At 40.1% G+C, this 8,394-nt stretch overlaps 1 long non-coding RNA gene and 1 pseudogene across 5 annotated transcripts in view; one reads left to right on the forward strand and one right to left on the reverse strand.

The window, feature by feature from the left end:
- The window catches only part of LOC310723919, a 29,104-nt gene that overhangs the window by 8,304 nt on the left and 12,406 nt on the right, over positions 1–8,394 (reverse strand). The window contains exon 2 of the long non-coding RNA XR_014532866.1: positions 8,076–8,273. This is a non-coding gene — a long non-coding RNA (uncharacterized lncRNA). The remainder of the gene's footprint in view (positions 1–8,075; positions 8,274–8,394) is intronic.
- LOC310723909 (transcription factor Sox-21-B pseudogene) lies at positions 3,251–7,556 on the forward strand (annotated as a pseudogene). 4 transcript variants are annotated; one of them, XR_014538240.1, is made up of 3 exons: positions 3,251–3,375; positions 4,154–4,177; positions 5,070–7,556. The product of XR_014538240.1 is annotated as a transcription factor Sox-21-B pseudogene (transcript). The 4 variants fall into 4 exon arrangements; XR_014538251.1 differs by having other exon boundaries at positions 3,254–3,375; positions 3,810–4,177; XR_014538263.1 differs by having other exon boundaries at positions 3,254–3,369; positions 3,810–4,177.

Here is an 8,394-nt window from a genome sequence, read left to right on the forward strand (position 1 = left end):
AGAGAAAAGATAAAGCCTGGTTTTTCAATTACAAGAATGCCGAGGAGATAAAAAGGCTTCGCTTCCTGCTGTTTATCACTTCCTGTGTTTTATTTGATCACTTCCTGTACTTTATTCAAGCTAAACATTTTAGTTTCATAGGAAAGATGGATAAAGAGAGAGAGAGAGAGAGAGAGAGAGAGAGAGAGAGAGAGAGAGAGAGAGAGAGAGAGAGAGAGAGCATGTTTGGGGTCAATTTGTAATTCAGAGGAAATGAAATAAGGAGTAAAACACGATCAGGATGCTGTTAGAAAATATGTTCTCTTTCTCACTTATGCTACAGCAGCTATAAACACTCATCCCCTCAGCAGCCTCTCTTTATTCTCTCTCTCTCTTTCAGATGGAAAAACCCAGTCGGTTTTCCTGGTGATGGCAGAGATCCACTAGTTACATTCATTTCATCATTAGCAAAAGTTTTAAAGAAGCCTTTAGTCGGGTTCTCAAGTTCAGAAAAAATATTCTGCACCAAGTCTGTATCATATTTCAACATCCTGGACAACATCTAGTCACTTCCTGTTTGCTATTCTTTCATGCACACACTAGTACTTTTTCCCCTCGTTTTCTTCAGCATTTTGCCTCATGGTAGACTGTGACATTAGTCTGTTCAGGAGAGGCCACGAGATCATCTTCCCCGCAGGGTGTTCCTGTAATCTCATGGAAAATTACACACCTTGCTTTAGAAGTGATGGGGTTTTTATCTCGCAACAGAGCAACAACGGTGTCGAATTTTCTTCGCTGAAATTTGTATAAAAATTTGAGATTAATTCGTAAGAGCATGTCGGGGAAAGAAACTACTCTAATGAACACACACACACACACACACACACACACACACACACACACACACACAAAGGTATATATAGATAAAACAGTAGATGTAGATGTAGAAAATCATTAATATCTGTATTTATAATTATTGGAAAGTCCCCATAAGGATAGTAAGACAAATGTGCATGTGTGTGTGTGTGTGTGTGTGTGTGTGTGTGTGTGTGTGTTTAACTCAAACAGGAACAGAAATACTTTAAAGCTGCCCTTTGGAATCCTGCAGATTATATAATTAGAATAATTGCAGTAAGCAGGAGCTTTGGGCAAATAAACTCCACGCAGGAGAGAAACGTGTGACTGGAATAATCCCTGAGTGGAGTCTCATATGGACCTAATGGGATGAGTGAGGAATTTAATTCAGAAGGGAGATGAGACCTTCATACTAATAATGTGTGTGTTACCATTGTAATGAGTGTGTGTTTGGACTGTTTAATAAGTGTTTGTTGGGATTGTGTAATGAGTGTGTGCTGGGGTTGTGTAATGTGTGTGTGTTGGGATAATGAGTGTTTGTTGGGATTGTGTAATGAGTGTGTGCTGGGGTTGTGTAATGTGTGTGTGTTGGGATAATGAGTGTTTGTTGGGATTGTGTAATGAGTGTGTGCTGGGGTTGTGTAATGTGTGTGTGTTGGGATAATGAGTGTTTGTTGGGATTGTGTAATGAGTGTGTGCTGGGGTTGTGTAATGTGTTTGTGTTGGGGTAATGAGTGTTTGTTGGGATTGTGTAATTAGTGTGTGCTGGGATTATGTAATGTGTGTGTGTTGGGGTAATGAGTGTTTGTTGGGATTGTGTAATTAGTGTGTGCTGGGATTGTGTAATGTGTGTGTGTTGGGGTAATGAGTGTTTGTTGGGATTGTGTAATTAGTGTGTGCTGGGATTGTGTAATGTGTGTGCTGGGATTGTGTAATGTGTGTTTTAGGGTAATGAGTGTTTGTTGGGATTGTGTAATGTGTGTGTTGGGATAATGAGTGTTTGTTGGGATTGTGTAATGTGTGTGTGTTGGGATAATGAGTGTTTGTTGGGATTGTGTAATCAGTGTGTGCTGGGGTTGTGTAATGTGTGTGTGTTGGGGTAATGAGTGTTTGTCGGGATTGTGTAATTAGTGTGTGCTGGGATTGTGTAATGTGTGTGCTGGGATTGTGTAATGTGTGTGTGTTGGGGTAATGAGTGTTTGTTGGGATTGTGTAATGTGTGTGTTGGGATAATGAGTGTTTGTTGGGATTGTGTAATTAGTGTGTGCTGGGATTGTGTAATGTGTGTGTTGGGGTAATGAGTGTTTGTTGGGATTGTGTAATTAGTGTGTGCTGGGATTGTGTAATGTGTGTGTGTTGGGGTAATGAGTGTTTGTTGGGATTGTGTAATTAGTGTGTGCTGGGATTGTGTAATGTGTGTGTGTTGGGGTAATGAGTGTTTGTTGGGATTGTGTAATTAGTGTGTGCTAGGATTGTGTTATGAGTGTGTGTTGGGGTAATAAGTGTTTGTTGGGATTGTGTAATGAGTGTTTGTTGGGATTGTGTAATGTGTGTGTTGGGATAATGAGTGTTTGTTGGGATTGTGTAATGTGTGTGTGTTGGGATAATGAGTGTTTGTTGGGATTGTGTAATCAGTGTGTGCCTGGATTGTGTAATTAGTGTGTTTTGATTGTGTAATGAATGTGTGTTGGGGTAATGAGTGTTTGTTGGGATTGTGTAATGAGTGTGTGTTTGGATTGTGTAATGTGTGTGTGTGTTGGGATAATAAGTGTTTGTTGGGATTGTGTAATGAGTGTGTGTTTGGATTGTGTTATGAGTGTGTGTTGGGGTAATAAGTGTTTGTTGGGATTGTGTAATGAGTGTGTGTTGGGATAATGTGTGTTTGTTGGGATTGTGTAACGAGTGTGTGTTTGGATTGTGTAATGTGTGTGTGTTGGGGTAATGAGTGTTTGTTGGGATTGTGTAATGAGTGTGTGCTGGGCTTGTGTAATGAGTGTGTGTTTGGATTGTGTTATGAGTGTGTGTTGGGGTAATGAGTGTTTGTTGGGAATGTGCGTGTTAGAATTGTGTAGTGTGTGTGTATGTGTGTGAGTTGATTGACAAGCGTGTGTTGGGATTGTGTACTGAATGTGTGTGTTGGGATTGTGTATTGTGTATGTGTGTGTTGTGTAATGAGTGTGTGTTGGGATTGCATAATGTTTGTTGTGTAATACGTGTGTGTTGGGGTAGTGTAATGTGTATGTGTTGGGATTGTGTAATGAATGTGTGTTAGAATTGTGTACTGAGTGTGTTGGGATTGTGTAGTGTGTGTGTGTGTTGGGATTGTGTACTGAATGTGTGTGTTGGAATTGTAACAAGCATGTTGTGTGTGTGTGTGTTTTTAAACTGAGCGTAAGTGCTGATTGGTCAACAGTAGTAAAGCCCATGAAGACATCATCAGCTCGCGGCTGAAATTCAAATCTGTGTGTGTCATTGAACCTGAGGAATGAAACAGATTCTGGGTCACGCCATCGGAGGAAAACAATCAGCGCCGAGGTGAAGGTGAAGATTCTGTTTATTTATTTATTAAAAATTAACTTTGTGTTCATTTAGAATATTTTCACTTATTATTTTATATTTTTAATTGTGTAAACATTGTGACACCTCCTGTTATTCACACTGCTAATGTAACTGCCAATGTAAGCAAACACTGTGTGTGTGTGTGTGTGTGTGTGTGTGTGTGTGTGTGTGTGTGTGTGTGTGTGTGTGTGTGCTCCGCCTCTCCTTTTTCCCCTTCAGTGTGTATATATGGGGGTGTGTTCACATGATCTTCAGCCCCTTTTTTTCCCTCTACCTGACACACACAGACACACACACATACACACACACACACACACACACACACACTGAGCTCTCAGATTGCTGTACACTGTGTCTGTAAAGTCTTTATACCGGAGACACACACTCACTCACTCCTTCTTTCTTTTTTCTTTAAGGGATTTTATGCTCGGACCTGATCTTCATCTTCATTTTTTAAACAAAAGAAAATTTTTACTTTCTGGATTTTTTTGGATCAGGAACAATTTGCACACTTTTTTCTTTTATTCTTTCTTATTTAGAATTTTGTACCTGATTCTTTCAGATCTTTTTTTTTTTTTTGCTTCTCAGCATCGGACATCGAGGTGAAGTCTCACAGCTTCCAACTTTTTTTAAAGATATTAAACAAAGATTTGATTTTGTTTTGTTTTTTACATAAGAAAGAAAGGCTCGTGTTGTCTGGACAACGCTCTGGAAAAATCAAAAGCTTTGAAAAACAATTTTTGGTTTTTATCACTTTCAGGCTGGACACGTCTACAGGATTTGTGTAAGTGTCTTCAATCTTGCCTTATTATTATTATTATTATTATTATTATTATTATTATTATTATTATTATTATTATTATCATCATTATTATTATTACTACTATTATCATTAGTATTATTAATATTATTATTATTATTTAAAATAAAATTGTAAGTTTATTATTAAATACTTTTTTCTGTGTGTCTGATGAATTATTCTAGAAATGTCACTCATAATGTTAGAAAATGAAAAAAAAACCTGATTAACTTAAATAAATAAATTTGTAGGTTTGGACCTGTGTAAAGACTTTAACGCAATATTTCTGCCAATTGATCATCATGGTAAAGCACAAAACTTTTTCTCGTTGGCTTTTTATCTTCGGTGTGGGTCCACCCCTCGTCATCATCACCGCATGTTCGATTGGGTTTAAATCGTGCCTTTATTCATAGTTTTTTTAATTATGTGGAATAATAAAATATTTACTGATTTAAAATGTGTTAAGTAACAAATCAGTAAATTGACTGAAACTCTTTTCAGATTAAATGCATACGAATATCGCGTCAAACGATTTCAACAAAATAAATATCAAATATAAAAATTATATCACGAAGCAAATCGGATTCCAACCCGTAACGAGTCTTCGGCCTTTAATGGATCATTAAACTGTTGAATCGGATTTGTGGGGACCGTGTGTCCTGACTGATTCTGATGCTTCTAATTCAGTGCGATCTTCATGTAATAATGGAGCATTCATTTGTTCTGAAATTATGCAAACAGACACCAGCGTCTAAAACAAATCACTTACATCTTGAACTCATCAGATTCAGCTTTAAAGAGCTTTTTTAGATTCTTTAACATGAAAGAATCTTACGTACGTTTTTCTCCTCCTCATCCTGTCTGATTGGGCACGCAGGATAAAGTGGACATGAGCATGAAGACTCTGAGAAAGTGACCTGGATGCACACTGAAGGAACTGAAGGACCTGGAGGCCTCTGATTGACTCACGCTTTGTGTTACAGAAATGAACAATAAGAGACTTTGTAGAGAAAAAAGGGCTTTTTTTCCCTCATCGTTATCATGGGGGCGGATCGTGTAAAGTTTCCCGTGAGCGAGTTGAAGCTTCGTCAGTGAGCCGAGTATCACCTGCTGCGCTAACTTCCACCTTTCAGGATTTTTTTCTTTTTTTCTGGAGGTGACTCGTGCTCTTTTGGTCAGCAGCTCATTTTCATCTGAAAGGCGACATTTCAGACAAAAAAAACAGTTTTCAATAATTATAATAATTATGTTGGGTGGTGAAGCCACGCCTCTGATGGTTTAGAACGTTAATGACCTCCCTGAAGGCAGTCAATGAGACTCATTCAGCCCTAAATGGCTCAGTAAGGGACTCAGGTTGATGGTTTTTTTCCCCCTGAAAATCTCCACAGGTTTAAACCAGGCTGATGTTTTTGTGGTCATGTGACCAGGTCGTGTGGAACGTGATCGAGTTTGTATTAAAACACTTTGTGACAGAACTTTGCTAACGATACAGAAGTTTTTTCTTCTCGTCGTCACGGTGATCATGTCGAAGTCTTCGGACCACGTGAAACGCCCCATGAACGCCTTCATGGTGTGGTCTCGAGCCCAGCGCCGGCAGATGGCACAAGAGAACCCAAAGATGCACAACTCCGAGATCAGTAAGCGTCTCGGCGCAGAGTGGAAATTGCTGACCGACTCGGAGAAACGTCCGTTCATCGACGAGGCCAAGCGACTCCGCGCACTGCACATGAAGGAGCATCCCGACTACAAATACCGGCCTCGACGCAAACCCAAGACCCTCGCCAAGAAGGAGAAGTTCGCCCTGGCGCTACCGTACGCCGTTCACGCCGACAGCGAATCGCTGAAACCGTCCCCCGACTCGCTGCTGCGCTCCTCCGACAGAGCCAGGATCCTGTTCGCGCCCTCCATCTGCGCCAACCCCTACTCCTTTCTGGATTTTGGATCCAAGATGGCCGACTTCTCTCCACCTCCACCTCCGCCGCCTCCTCTTCCCCCGGCCATGCCGTCCTTCCCGTACCCGTCCTCACTGGGTTTCCCGCCTTTTTCAGGCGTCCATGCGCACACGAGCGCACACAATCCGGCCTTCCTGATGCCGTGCAGCTGTAGCGCCTGGCCTTCGTCCTCATCTTCGTCGTCTTCGTCATCGTCGTTTTCAACACCGTTAGCGTACATCCTGCTGCCAGGCGTCGGGAAAGCACCAGTAGAGCCGTATCACGCCTACGCTGCTGCGCTTTGAGACCAAGCGCACGTGAGGTTAACCACGTGTGTGTGTGTGCGTGTGTGTGTGTGTGTGTGTGTGTGTGTATAATCAAGTGTTTTATTCCTCTTACTGCACACCAACTTCCAACAATGCCAATTTCTCATTAATAGCACTTTTTGTTACTTTACTTGTTACATTTAGCGAGTCTTAGATATCACATCTCCAGCCTTTGTCCTTTCCAAAGCCCTCACACTGGAGACTCCTTCTATAAACGTTACATAAACATCACCATAGCTATTTTTTGCTGTGTCAAACAAGCTGTTGCTATGGATACGCTAACAAATCAGAAGGAGAGCATTAATATAAACCTGCACTAAAGTCAGAGCTGCTCTTCTGGAGAACTGATCATCACCTTCCGACCAATCAGAGCGAAGAACTGCAGCGCTGTGATGTAATGGGTTCAGATGGGGTGTGTGATATGTATTCGAATTAGTACCTGTGTGTGTGTGTGTGTGTGTGTGTGTGTGTGTGTGTGTTTTAAGTCCATAAGGGCTTCTTGTTGTAAAGACTCTAAAAACTGCTGTTGTGAGACGAGACGAGACGAGACGAGATGAGACATCTCGTAAGATTTTGAGCAGCATGATGGAACTCTTAATTTCTTTAAACGAGTTTTGAGGAAATATTATTGAGGATTGTTTAGAAACACACTGGAGAAAACAAAATCAGCACTAATACCTGTATATAAATGTGTGTGTGTGTGTGTGTGTGTGTGTGTGTGTGTGTGTGTGTGTGTGTGTGTGTGTATTTTAAATCTTTTTTTTTTTTGTAAAAAAAAAAAAATAATAATAATAAAATAAAATTTACATAATTTAAACGAATGAAAATAAAAAAAAATGTATGAAGAGATTTTTTATTTGTATATAATTTGATGTTTGGGTGTAATTTTGTTGAAATATTTACCTCTGTGTGTGTGTGTGTGTGTGTGTGTGTGTGTGTGTGTGTGTGTGTGTGTGTGTTCGCTTGAGGTTTTTTTATGCTATGATTATTTATTGTCTTGTTAAATTTGAACACGAACACACACACACACACACACACACACAGATACACACACTATTAGAATGTGACTAACTGTATGTATGTGTGTGGCGCATATATGTGTGTGTGTGTGTGAGAGAGAGATAATAATGAACCCCCCCCCCCCAGGTGGACTGTGTAAAGGATCCGAAATAAAAGAAAGAAAGACTCTTTTGTTGGTTTTTTTGTGGTATTTTTTTTTTCCCAAAAAAAAAAAAAAGTTGATCGAGATTCAGATCAAGATTCAGATTTTGGTAAAGGAGCTGCAGGAAAGTGAAACCTTCATCCTGAACAGGAAACGCTTTGATTTAGAACAAAAAAGAAAACGAGTGTTTAATCAGACGTGTGTGTGTGTGTGTGTGTGTGTGTGTGTGTGTGTGTGTGTGTGTGTGTGTGTGTGTGTGTTTGAGGCCACTTCCTGCTGATATTCAAGATCCATTCATTAACTAAATATAGTTATACAGCAACAGTTTGTTTATCTATTTGTCTGTGTGTCTACATATTTTTGTTGTTCTACTTTTTTTTTTTCAACAGTTAAGGAGAGACTGACGGTTCAACGCCCTTCTTTCTTTCCTTCTTTCTTTCCTTTGTTCTTACCTTTATTCTTACCTTCTTTCTTTCCTTCTTTCTGTCCCCCTGGTTTAGACAGTCTCTTTTTTTACTCTTTTTGTGTGTTGAAGTGCACTCAGTGAAAAGGCTGCCTATTTGGAGGAGCGTTGGCATTGTGCGCTCGGGTCGCGTCTCTTTTCACTCCTCTCTCTGTTTTTTTCTTTGGGCCGCTCCAGCTGGACGCTCCTGAATGGTCTCCTGAAGATGGGGAAAAACACAAAGTAATAAAAAATACATGAGCAAAAGAAAAAAAAAAGAGCGTAAATAAAAAAAAAAAAGAAACTTTTTAAAAAGGTGGATAAACGTACGGAGGAGGAGA

The sequence above is a fragment of the Silurus aristotelis genome (assembly GCF_946808225.1).
Source record: "Silurus aristotelis genome assembly, chromosome: 3".
Lineage (NCBI taxonomy): Eukaryota > Metazoa > Chordata > Actinopteri > Siluriformes > Siluridae > Silurus > Silurus aristotelis.